Source organism: Bactrocera neohumeralis, chromosome 3 (genome assembly GCF_024586455.1).
Source record: "Bactrocera neohumeralis isolate Rockhampton chromosome 3, APGP_CSIRO_Bneo_wtdbg2-racon-allhic-juicebox.fasta_v2, whole genome shotgun sequence".
In the NCBI taxonomy this organism is placed as follows: Eukaryota; Metazoa; Arthropoda; class Insecta; order Diptera; family Tephritidae; genus Bactrocera; species Bactrocera neohumeralis.
Window position 1 is genome coordinate 63,731,113 of NC_065920.1, and position 13,325 is coordinate 63,744,437.

Here is a 13,325-nt window from a genome sequence, read left to right on the forward strand (position 1 = left end):
TCTTTACAGAACGTCAGTTTTCGTAATAAAGTTGAACGATTTGTAAACGTTGTTCAGGTGTAAGTCTTTTCATGATGAAATGTCAAACTATACTGAAGAAAAATAACATGACAGCTTGACACGACTCAAGCGTGATCTCTCAAAAAAAGGCTAATGAAAAAAGTACCTCTACTTGGATCAACCTTTATGTACATATATATGAGTATGACGTTGAAACTGTCCAACAATCTAGTGAATGGCGCTCCGAAAATTAGTCGGAACTTAAGAAACAACGTCAAAGTCGGTTAGAAACAAGGTAAGCTCATTTACTTTGATCTCCGTGGTTGGTTCACTCCACAATGGTTAGTAACGTGATATGCCATTTCGAGGCATCTACTTGAAGCTAAATGTCCAAAAACATTAGAGACTTGTAGCCAGAAAATCCTCGTAGATTTTACCCTGTATATGTTTTATTTGATCGTGACTGACTTTTTGACCGAACACGAAACGAGAGTCATCGCTCAGCCACCGTATTTGGCAGATTTGGCTCTTGTGATTTTTTCCTATATTTGAAACTAAAAAATTCGGGAATCAAGCTGAGATAAATTCGGGTCCATTTCGGCTTCACAGATTTTTTGTTTGTTTTCGACTCGATATCTTCATGATATAGCCTCCCCTAAAGATCCACCTGACCGATGAATTAATCTCTGGACCCATATGGTTGCAAAGGCTAACAACTATACCGAAAAATTCGCTTCGGGAAATACGTCATGACTTCATTGAAGCCATTAAAAGTAATCCAATGAAAGCCACTGAACGCCATCCCAGTCGAGGCTTATAACAAGTGTATGGAATCTTATAGAGTCAGAACGGAGTACTTAAAGACGGTTAATCTTTCTGGCTCTTAGTTATTCTAAGCATTGGAAAACCGAAAAAATTGTTTCACTAGTGCCGTAGCAATACTTCACGTATATATCAAACTGCCCTCGTATGCAGATGAATTGCTAAGCAGATTTTATTATATATAATCTCTCGGTATTGTTTTATTGCATTAAGTATATAATATATCTAAATAAACTTTTCAAACATAAAACCAAGCACGTGTATTCGTATGTATGTATATACAAGTACATATGTATGTAAATGTGCACATATGTCCAGACTTATCTAGGAATAAGCTTGCATTCTGAAAGTCTTGCGTAAATAATTAAATTACCGCTGCAGCGTTGAGTCTTACTTATGTATAATTATGTATATACACATGTACATATGGTACATACAAACGTTTGAGTCATAAAGATGAAATAATAACCCACCAGCTAAAGTAGAAAGTCAAAATGCTTATAAAATTATATGGAAAAATGTATGAAATGTGAAATAAAGCTAAACACCGAAAGAGATTTGAAAGCGAAATATGGCATAAGTATATTTAATAACCGAGTTTAAAGCAGGCAGTAACTGAGTTGTAGCAGTTAATTGACCTCCAACCGGTATTTTCATGTTATTACTTCATTTTACGCTTTCAAAGAGAGCTGTCAAAATTTTAAGAAGCGATTATTATTTGAGTTTTTAGGTACTTCTTGAACTAAGTAGCAAAAGATTTAGAGCAATAACTTTTTAAACTACAATTCCTGCTACTTTAGAGTAGACATGAATGGTCTCTGTATAGAAAACTTTTATATATTAGGTTAGCTTTTAGTTAGTAGTCTTCAAAGTTAAGTTCATAAAGTGAGTGAATACTATTGAGCGACCGAAAACACTTAATATGAAGCGCTCATATCTTTAAAGAAATAGTATCCTTAGTTCATATAGTAGGTTACAGCTACCTAAGTTGGCTCACCAAGGTAACTCAGGCTCAAGACCTATAAAACAGTCGATTTATTGAAGAGTCGAAGTTCGTCTTATTTCCCCAAAAATAATATAAAACATAATAAGAAATGGAGGAATTCCTGGTTCAGCTTTTTCAAGTAAATTTCAACATGTCCAGAGGCTATACAAAATTGTGACTTATTTTGAAAAAAATTTGATATCCTTGATCCTGTATCTCCAGTAAGATCTCTAATAAAAGAAAAATTATTTTCAAATCCAAAACAAAGTATTATTGCTACAGATGAGTGAGGATAGGTTACGTTAGATGGCTGATCGAAGAGCACACGTGGACTAATAATGTAGTCCTTTGTGAAGCCATAGAAAAGAAGAACTCCTCTGTTCGAACTTATAAATTAGCAAAACGTTTAGTAACGAATACAAATTTGCAAAAATTTCCATTCCCACCAGTTCGGTGGGATGTCTGAAGGTATGCGCTCTCAAGTGTTTAAGCCTTGTTTCCACCTCATCTTCTTCTATACAGCATCTGCAGTTGGCGTCTGGTAAGATTCCCAGTAGTAGTACAACACAAGAAGATGCCGGACCACCGACCCGCTCTCATTCTACCGACAGTGGTCCTAGGGTGCCTTTTCTAGTTAGCTCATCAGCTTCACAATTTATGGTACCGGCACCCATACCAGTTTAACACAAAAACGCTCGATGCTATTAATAGCGAGGTTAGGCACTCCTCAACCAACCGTGAACGCACTGCAAATGAGTTCAATGCTAGTATCGCCACTCTGCTATCTGAGTGAATGGTCACTTCTCTGAAGGAGCAGCATATTTACTGCTACTTTAATGGCTACAACCTCGGCTTGAAAGGCACTGCAGTAATCAGAAAGTCTGAAGCCTGAGAGCGCCTCCCACCAACCTTCCCCTCAAGATTTGATCCATCCGTAAGGAAGTTCAGTTTGAAGTTCTCTGCTCCAACGGCTTCTTCCCACCCAAAGCTTCTTCGTCGTTATATGGGCAGAGAAGGAGCTGCTAGAGTTCAGTTTGGTGACCCAATGATCTAAGCAATCCGGTATGAAATCAAAGTGTGTGAGGATATCCGAGTGTTCATATATGTCTCCCTGCGGGGAGGGAGATAAGAATATTCCCACGGTAAGGCATGCCTGTCGTAGGAGGCGACTAAAATCCAAATGCACTATGTCCGACATTCACATGTCTGGTTTATTGAATGTCGGCATGGTCAGAGATGTCAGAAAAGTGCTATATTGAAATACTATCAATTCATTGAATGGGTTTGCGATTATATAACAAACACTAAAATTGAAGGGATAACAAAAAGATCATACAGTCGGGTTCTTAAGAATTCCTCGGAATTTTTGGGGGCTCGACTGGCAGTAGCTTAAGCGCAAGCTTGGGCTACAGGTCACACCAAAGACTAAAACATGGTACCACGGGGAGCAGCCGCCCCTGAAGTTCGCTTCACTCATACCTTGGTTCTTCCAGAGTGTAGTGTGGGTGCACACACTTACACTTTGGGGCGCTGATCAACGCATTGTTTTGATCTATGTGTTTCTAGCAATAGAAAACACCGTGGATTTGAGCCTCCTTAGGCAGATACCCACGTTAAACCACATTGGATTCTGTTCATATATGTGTTCTTTTAAGAACCCAGATTCTCTGAGTCTGTTATACACTTTCACAGTCACACACCTTCCTTCGAAGCACTAGTCAAAATTTCGATATTTTTCAAAATGGCGGCTTCCTCAAAACCTTCCTTTAAACTAATACATCTTACTTCTGTTATTGTCAAATCGACATCGATCATCCATTTTAAAGTGCTTTCAGGAACCAAGATGTTATTAATCCAGGTCCGTTTCGGCTTCATAGATTTTTTATTTGTTTTGTGCTCGACATCTTCATGATGCAGCCTGATAAAGATCCACAAGGCCGATGGATTAATCTCTTAACCCATCTGGTTGCAAAGGTTAACAACTTTACGAAGTCTTAATCTCTAATTTCTTGCTATCAACTTGGTAATTTCTAAGAATAACTCTCACATCCCTTCAGAAAAAGATTACAATGAACGACAAAGTAACTTCACTCAGAGTTTCTTGACAACTAGGTACTAAATAAAATCTAAAGATCCACTAGGCCGATGGATATATCTTTTGATCTGCCTGGTCTCAAAGCATAACAGTTTTACAAAGTCATAACCTCTAATTTTACGCAACCAACCCAGAAATTTCTTAAGATAAATCTCGTATATGATTTCCTTGCTGAAAAGAAACGATGGACGACAATGTCGTTAAACTTAGAGCTTCTCGACAACTAGTCACAGAACTCAAGCCTGTTGGACGCTACTCACATTAGTAGTTTTCAACCCATTTGGACGCTCCTCACTCCTACTTTAGGAAATGCTAAATATTAAGAACCGACTAGAACTACTTAAGTTCGTAGTAAGTTCGTTTACATCTCATAAAACGTGACCCAACTTAGCAAAATATAAGCACAGAAACCATAAAGAAGAGTGAGTAATTAACAAACAACTTCAATATTTTCCCCTACTCACACTTCGCTTCCGCCAACTATCAAGAAATCACTTACTTGCCTTCGCAATATGTTGCTTGCTGATTGCCGCCGAGTCCACATAAACTCGAAATTACTGCAGCACAACGATAGCCTCGTAACTCATTTGCGGCAAAACATTTCATTTCACACATTTTCAGGGACAAAATTTCGCAGTTGTAGCTAGTGTGCGCTAATTAAATTAGAGAAGGGGGAGTGAGACCAAAACAGAAAAAAAAAAAAATAGTAAAGAAAAAGAAAAGTAAATTAAAAACTACAAACTACGCGGCCTCTCTTGTTGTAGTGTAGGAGGGACTAATGGGAGCGATGAAGGAACCAATATTTACATAAAGGTAGCGGCGTTGGCTTGGCTCCACACTACCTGCAAGGGTGACGAGTGCTGCTTGGCGCTTGATATGTTGATTGTTGAGCGATCCGTTGATAAGGAGAGTGAAGAAGGTGTGGGAGAGTGTTCCAAGCAAACAACAGCCGGCGCAAATGAGTGAGGAAATTATAAGAAGAAATAAGGTAGACGAAAAACAAGCAAATTTACGGCGGTGTCGCTGCTGTTTTCGTGAGACCAAATAAAGGGGAGGAGGTGGAGAGTCTTCCAACAATATACATAAATGTGTCGCCAATGGAAACTGTTGGTACTGTTGGTACTGTTGGTACTCTGATACCAAGAGGTGGCGCGGAGAAATGCAAATGCATACATTAGCCAAAGCAGGAGAGTTCAATCGAAGCTGACGTGAAAAAGAGGCCACGAAGTGGAGTTTCCAGCAACAAAAAGGGAATTTACATAACGTCAAGATACAAACGCATACATGCTTAGATATTAGTATGCAAATAGCCGAGTCTATGCATTCATTAGCTCCTTGAAGTGACTTTGTTTTTACACATTTATTAGAAATACAAAATAGATTTTATATTATATAGTATAAGGTGTATAAGCAGGCGAAGGACTGATAAATGTTCGATGATTCTTCATTTGAGAGTAGAGATGAAGTTTTTAGGAAGTGTGGAACAGAGGTTGGTTGGAGCTCGGAATTTATTGGATGTAAGAACCAGTGAGTGGCTTGCTACTCGGGATTTACATAGCGTGGCTCTCTTTAATTGACGAGGATAAGGAAAGCCACTTCATTGTCAACTGAGGATAACCTCCTGACCTAATTTATCTCGTCAAATATTACAACTTTACAATGGTACTATCGCTAGTCCACTAGATCTCATGAACTTCCTTTCGTTCACTACTTCACCAAATTATGATGAACTCAAAAGCAGCTAGAGCTAATTTATCTGCAAAACTGCATGGTCAAATTTACTCAGAGAGTTTTGCAAGCACGAAGTTTTTTCCAGTAAATATTCATTTCAGTAAATTCAGAAGGCTTTATGTAAAAATCGGGGATATACTTTAGATTAGGAATAACTATAACTAGCAAATAAATGTAGATGAAGAAACATCGTCATAACAAAAAGAAGAGTATGGAATCTTTTACGATCGGAACCATTGGTATCTCCACATCTACCACTTAACCAAGTTAAACAGGAACGAAAGGTCTTACGATGTTTAACTGATTTTATGGTTCCACTGAGTAGCAAATCGATTTGGACAAATCCAATATACGAGATGAAAAGCCACGCGATCTTTACTGACCTTATTAAATTTTGGAGTAACCACTAGATAAATCTAATAAAGCTGCTCAAATATGAAACACCCTAACCCTTGCCTCTTTGGGGACTATAAACAATTATAATATATATATTGAAGTTCTGACGGCAATAGTTCAATTGCAGATTCGAAGAAGTATGGAACTCTTAGCTGGTTTCTTGAAGTGACTCCATTGAGTGTTATCAAAAAACTGCTGATAAAGAAAAGGATGCTAAGTAAGTAGTTCCATTTTCGAGAGCTCCGCTAATATCTTAACGTTTTTGCCAATCTTTGACCTGAAAGTCTGCAGACTGTGGAACATTGGAGGTTTTTTCAATCAGATAATTATATTTTAGCTTTATAATTACAGTTACAAAAAATTTAAAAAAAAAATCAGTTTTGAAAATCATTTTATGAGAGTTGAGAGATGAGTATAATCAACTCCATACTTCTAAAATATACATACATATTTTTCTTTACCTTAAACTTTTCTGTCATTCTGTTTTCATGGATAATTCTTAAATCCTTATACTCTTGACTCTAGAGGAAAGAAAGAAAGCATGAACGTTTGTAACTGTGGTCTTCTGATGGTTTTAGACTTTATGACTTAGGATCTCAGACGAGCACCTAAAATGAATTTCTAACGCCTGATTTAAACTCTCAGTATGGAATCAGAGCTAGAGCACTTTCTGGTCTTGACGACTTCGTTTTCATATATTTTTTATATCCTAAACTATAGAATCCGCAGCTGAGAGTGTACACGAAGACGGTGGATAGTCGATGCGGCGTCGTTGACTGACGTATGAAATGACCTGGCGCTTTTTACGTCGAGATCTTAAATTGAAAGCGCACAATATACAGCCGCTTGAACTTCCTAGCGACATCGCTTCGTTCTATGAGGTCTGGAATAGTTCCAGTGAAATCCTCGGTTCATATTTCTTAAAAATTGATGCCGGCGAGAACATAACTGTCAATGTCGACCGTTAATGCGTTATGATAACCGATTAGTTGATGCCTGAAATTGGAGCTAGTAATCTCTACGACAAGACGGTGCCAATTCCCACTAATCGTATCAATCAATGGATTTATTGAAAGTACATTTCGGTGAGCAGATAATTTGATGTTTTGGGCCGGTAGATAAGCCTCCAAGATTTTTTTCTGTGGGATATGAAAAGTCTAAAGTATATGCGGACAATCCCGCTTCGATTCAGGCCTTGGAGAAAACATCACGCGTGTCATTCGCCAGTTACCAGTCGAAATGCTCGAACGAGTCATCGAAAATTGAACTCAACGGAGGGACCATCTGAGACTTAACCGCTGGCAACATTTGAAAGAGATAATCTTCAAAAAATAAATGCCAATTAAAGTACTTTCGAATGATAATGAACATTCCCTATTAAATTTGAAGTTTCTAAGTATTTTCTTTAAAAAAGGGAACCTCGAAATGTAACACCTTTTATATTGAATATAAATGACTAGCGGGGCGAGTTGAGTTGAGTTTAAATTCAAAACGAATGACATAAGAGTTCTAGTTGAATTGCTATCAGGACACTGTCTTCTTGAAAGTCGCGGCAGCTATCACCAGTCTGCTGTTACATACGCATGCTTACAATTATTACTATAAAAGCTGCCAAAAGATAGGAGAGACTGCAGAACATCGTTTGTGCTGATGCAAGACTTTGTATAGGAAAAGAATCGTAATTATAGGTCGCGGTTTACTTGAAGTTGTAGAAATAATTTTTTTTTTAAATTGATGAACTTCATCAAGCGCTCAGTGTAGTTCAGAGAGGTAAGTGATAGTGTGAAAGGATTTTGGTCCCAGTAGTTTCTTCGTCAGTTCTTGTTGTGCCGTCAAACATCTACCTAGCCATATTCGACCGTTCGTCAGTTTGTCAGTCTGTATATACGCCAATTATTCCCTCAGTTTTTGAGATATCGATCTAAAATTTTGCACACATCCTTTTCTCCCCAAGAAGCTGTTCGTTTGTCGGAACCGCCAATATCGAGCCACCACTATAGCAAATAGCTGTCAGACGTACTAAACCTTCAAAATTAAGTGCTTGTATGAAAAACTTTTTATTTGACAAGATATTTTCACGAAATTTAATGTAATTAGTTTTTCAAGACATTGCTACAATCTCCGAACATATATTTCATATCGGACGACTATAACATATAGCTACCATACAAACTAATTGGTCTAAATCAAGTTCTTATATGGAAAACTTTTACTTTGGAGAGATTTGTTCATGAAATTTGGCACGGATTATAGTCTAAGGCAGTTCTACAACCTTCGAAGGAATTGTTCAGATCGGACGAATATAGCATATAGCTGCCATACAAACTGAGGAGGATTAAGATGACAGCTGTGCTGAACATATGAGTAGTAATTGGCTTCCATCTTAGCTACATATGAACATAAGTATGTATTTGGCCAATCAACATAACGGTTAAGTAATAAACGATGGCGCAACAAACACCTCCGATTAGGTGAACGAACATTCGTTAATCCTACACTAAATATGCTTCACATGTAGGCTATCACATCCCATGTCAAATGCGCACATTATTTGTGCCCGACTAAAGTGCTTTAACGGTACGTGAGTGTGTGTGTGGCACATCCGTTCGTCTACGCATGTATGTATGGATGTGTGTGTGTGTGGGCAGGCAGACAGAGCGTGCAATGTGAATGTACTTAGGCAGCATTTTCGCGACTCCTGGCTAATGGGCGCTATCGAGCAGGCAGCGGTGCGCGCCTGGTTACGTGGGCAGCATTCTCGCGACGACCAAAAAACACACACAACAACAACAAAGACAGCAAATTAATGAGCTCGATGAAGGTAACGGCTTTACACCGCCGGTCACAGCGTGTTAGAATGTTACGAATAGTGAGATTATTGGACAAGGAACAAAAAAAAGAATTTGCAATAATAACAACAACAAGTCACAATTATGTAGTACAACAACAAAAAATCAAAATAAGAACAACAAAACCGACAATAATAACAAGAACAAAAGCCAAATTAAGGCAAAGCCAAAAAAAACAACAACAACAGGTGCAAAGAAACAACATAACGTTGGCAACAACAACAACAAAAACTGTAATAACAACAACAAAAATAAAAGCAAAGCTAAGGCTAACTAAAAAAACAAAACAACAACAAAAAGGGGTGGGAAAAGGCAACATAAAGTTGGCAACAACAACAACAAAAACTAAAATAACAACAACAACAACAACAATAAAAGGAAATTTAAGGTTAACAAACAACAACAACAAATAACAGGAGCAAAACAGCAAAGTTACGTTGACAACAACAACAACAAAACAACAACAACAAAGTCAAAAACAGGCGAACTGGCACAAGTAGGGAGGAAAAATCGATTTTTCGTCTGTACGCCGATAACACACACCGCCTTTTTTCGAGCAAATAAGTAAAGCCTTGTGTGTGTATGTGCATGTGTGCGTTTGTTTGTATTTTTGTTTTTTAGTAGAACGGCTGATTAAAAGCACGCACTCACCTGCAAATTCGCCTTGCTATACCCCTCGGGCCAGCTGCTCTGCTAGGTCGTACGTTCGCGGTGCTTTACCTCCGCTTTGACGCCACGCTTTGCCGCCGCCTTTACTTCGCTAGCTTCGCTTTTTAGCTAGCGTTTTAGTTTAAATGAAGTTGCGTTTCGCAAAATCCAACAAACAGCTGTACACTTTCTCAAACACTACTCCATGCTCGAGCGCGTGTATGCTAATACATATGTACATATGTATGTGTAGATATGTATGCGCGTACTTCACTTCGAACTTCGAATTCACAACTTTATGCGAATTTATTGCACAACACAACTTCGAAAAGCACTTTACACACTTTACTTGCATGTGTTTGTTGTATTTTATTTTCGTATTTTTTCGCTGCTGATTATTTTATTTACTTTTTCATGAACATAACGGTACTTTTTTTGATGGCGATAACCGCAAAATAAAGCTGGCAGGGCTTACGCGCTACACAAAACGCAATTTCGGCACTATTTCAAGAATTTTTTTTATTTCAAGAATTATTTTTATTTCAAGAATAATATTTTCAAATATTTATTTTTCAATTTTCGTAATATTTTTTAACAATTACTGGCAAAAACACGGTTGCGCGTACCGTTTTTTTCAAAACTCCACTTTTCTACACTTTTTTCCACATTTTTCGCCGAACTTCATTGCACGCCTTCACTTTGCTGCCCCGTCTTTCCAGCAACTTCAATAGAGACATTCATGAAGTTTACTTCGTGAAGTCATACATACAATTCCCTACATGTATGTGTGTATGTATGTATGTTTGTTTGTATATGAACCGCATTTGAGCATCACTTACCGCTGTACAATATGCTCCACCGAGACACGTCTAATTCCATTCGCAGCGCATTGCACACTATTCGAATGTATTTATGAGACCACGATGACGATGACAACGACGACGACGACGCGTCTGCCCGACTTGGCGCTGCTTTCGGCCTGCTGAGCGGCCTAACCAGTGCGCGTGTCGAACGCCGAAGCAATGTTGGCAATGAAATATGGCGCGCGCAGGGGGGCGGCGCTGGCAAAGACAACCGCTCGCGTACTCCACAAGTAATATATGAAGTTTCAGAAAGCTAAAACAATAACAAAACTTCAGCAAAAACAAAATCAAAAGCGTAGCGCAAAGCGTGTAGCTCCAGCGCTGAAGCTCCAAGCACCAAACGAAGTAGTAAACTCACACGAAGCTTGTCAGCAAACAAATGACGTGAGCGCGTTGGCAGCGCCGGTGTGTGGAGCGACGCGCTGGAGTTCTAAGCTGTGTTTGATTTGTGGCGTGCGACTTTGCAGCATCAAAGCTGGTCTTCACGAGCGTGTTAACTGTGTTAGCGCTTGACTTTGTTTGTCTTGTCAGCATTTGCCGCAGCGACGGCGCCAAGTCGGCGTTCCAAGAATAAAACCTCAATTTGAGCCACGAAAAACTTAAACACCTCGAAGCAGCTCCGCAAATAGTGACTAATAAAAGATTTTAACACCAAGTCGCTAATATTAAAAGAATAACATTAACCCTTCACTAACGAGACGCGTTTTTGAACTAAAAGCACCACTCGCCGTTATTCGGATTTAATTGATATTTTGTTTCTCGCCTTCAAAAATAAAAAAAAAAAAATAAATGAGCAGTCAAATTCAGTCAACACTTGTACAATCAACATAAAAAAAAAAATAAAAAAAATAAAAACAAAAACACGAAAAACGAAAAACGAAGTCAAAACAAATACAACATTGACTGCATTAACACTCTGACGGCCAGCACTTGAGTGTTAGGTTACAATGCGAACATACAAATATACATACATACATATATGTATGTATTTCGCCGTTCACTTACAGTAGATTACAAAATTTTGTATGCATTCAAGTTTTTCATGGGACAAAAAGCTCTAGAATATATACAATAAGTTCTATAAATAAATAATACGAACTGAAGCTTCTGTAAAGAGGCGAGGTTACTGGAGTCGAAAATCCTGCAAATCCTGAAAAGATGAAATAATCTTCTAAAAAAGATAAACCCTTAGAAATGAGAAGAATATGGTAATTTCGTGATAAAAACGATACTATATTGTGAAAAGTACCCGGCAATTGTAAATAAGATGCAAAATATTTAAATCTTCATCAATATTTGTTTTGTCGCCGTCAAGGTAATCCTCACAAGATGTAATACACTTATGACAACGATTTTACCAATCCTCGAAACACTTTTCATATGCACTTTTTGGGATGGCCTTTAGAACCTTCAGCGAATTTTGTCTTATCTCTTCGATCAACTGAGAACAGGTTCCACGGAGCGGCTTATTAAAGTTTGTGGAACACTAAAAAATCACACGGAACCAAATCTGGTAAATACGTTGGTTGATCGATGGTATTCATTGCATTTTGGCTTTAAATTCGGTCACAATCGTGGCTCGATGCGATGGTACATTATCATCGGGTAAAATCCATGAATTGTAGTACTTCTTATTGACCGTGTGTCCCTCCGGAATGAATTCCTGATGCACCAAACCACGAATATCGAAAGAACAATGATTTTTTTAATGGCTTTGGCGTTATTTTTTTTTGGTTTAGTCTCCTTTTTTCGATGATTGTTGACTTGTTTGCATGTCTCACTTATAAACCCATATCTCTACGGCAGTTATAATGCTCTCCATGAGTGTGGGAACAGAATTCACCCGACCAAGAATGTCCAAAGAAAAAAATTCAGCTTTATCGGTACGAGTCGAGCAATAACGTGTTTCATAACAAAATATCTTCCAAAACCATTCGAACGTACTCGCGAGAGATGTCGAGCTCTCTAGCCATCTCTTCAATTTCAAGCACCATATCTTTAATTTTTTAATATTTTCATCAGTTGAAAAGATCGGAGATAGTCCAAAACGAGGCATGTCTTCAACGTTTAATCGACCGTCTTTGAAGGTTTTGTACCACTCGTGGGCCTGAGTTTTTGATAAAACTGAATCATCGTAAGCCTTTTCCAACATTCGCAACGTTTCCAAACACGAAATTTGGTTGGAAGTACAAAATTTGAGATAAATTCTTTCCATATTTATAAAAATCGCAACGGTCTTCTGAGGTGTACCGACTTGAGCAGATGCTGTAAACAAACTGGTTGCCAGATCGCGATAATATTTGGCATAGTAATTAAGGGCAGTCTTACCAGCTTAGCTAAATACAATTATTTGAAATACCATTTACTAGGGGAATTTAATTACAATTTCCGGGTTGTTTTTTGTTACATGTATCCTAGAACTTTATTCGTTCGTGTTTTCTTTCACAACTATAAAGCTTTACCAGCTTTCAGACGGTTTGTAGATTCCATCCCAAAAGAACTACGCCGACTTGGCGGCCATAAATTAATCGAGACAACCATTTTTGTTACCTGGTACTGTTTAGAACCGTATCTAGCATATCTAGGGACTTTCTGCGTAGACTAGAATAAATCCTAGTCAGAAAAACACGGTCAGGGATTTAAGGTGGGTGAGGCAAATCTTCACAGTCGCAGTTTTCCAAACAGTTTCTAACCGGTCTTGTTACATAAAGCCGAACATTATATATAGGTTGTCAAAAAAGTCTTGCGGTATTTTCGCTAGTTGGCGCTGAAAGCGCGTAGTTCTAGTTTTATTCGTCACATCGGGTCATGCTATACCTTTTCGGAAAGCTCATTTCACGCGCTAGCACGTGTTTGATTGATTGTCGTTTCTTTTAAATCGTTCGTGAGTTATAGCGTCGCAAACATGGAGCAAAATAAAGAGAAAATACGGCATA

General features: G+C 38.3%; 1 protein-coding gene across 1 annotated transcript in view; it reads right to left on the reverse strand.

The window, feature by feature from the left end:
- The window catches only part of LOC126754240 (protein numb), a 126,008-nt gene extending 115,574 nt beyond the window's left edge, over positions 1-10,434 (reverse strand). Inside the window, exon 1 of the mRNA XM_050466235.1 lies at positions 9,530-10,434. The gene's annotated coding sequence lies outside the window, so the exon portion shown is untranslated. The remainder of the gene's footprint in view (positions 1-9,529) is intronic.
- Positions 10,435-13,325: the final 2,891 nt, after the last annotated feature.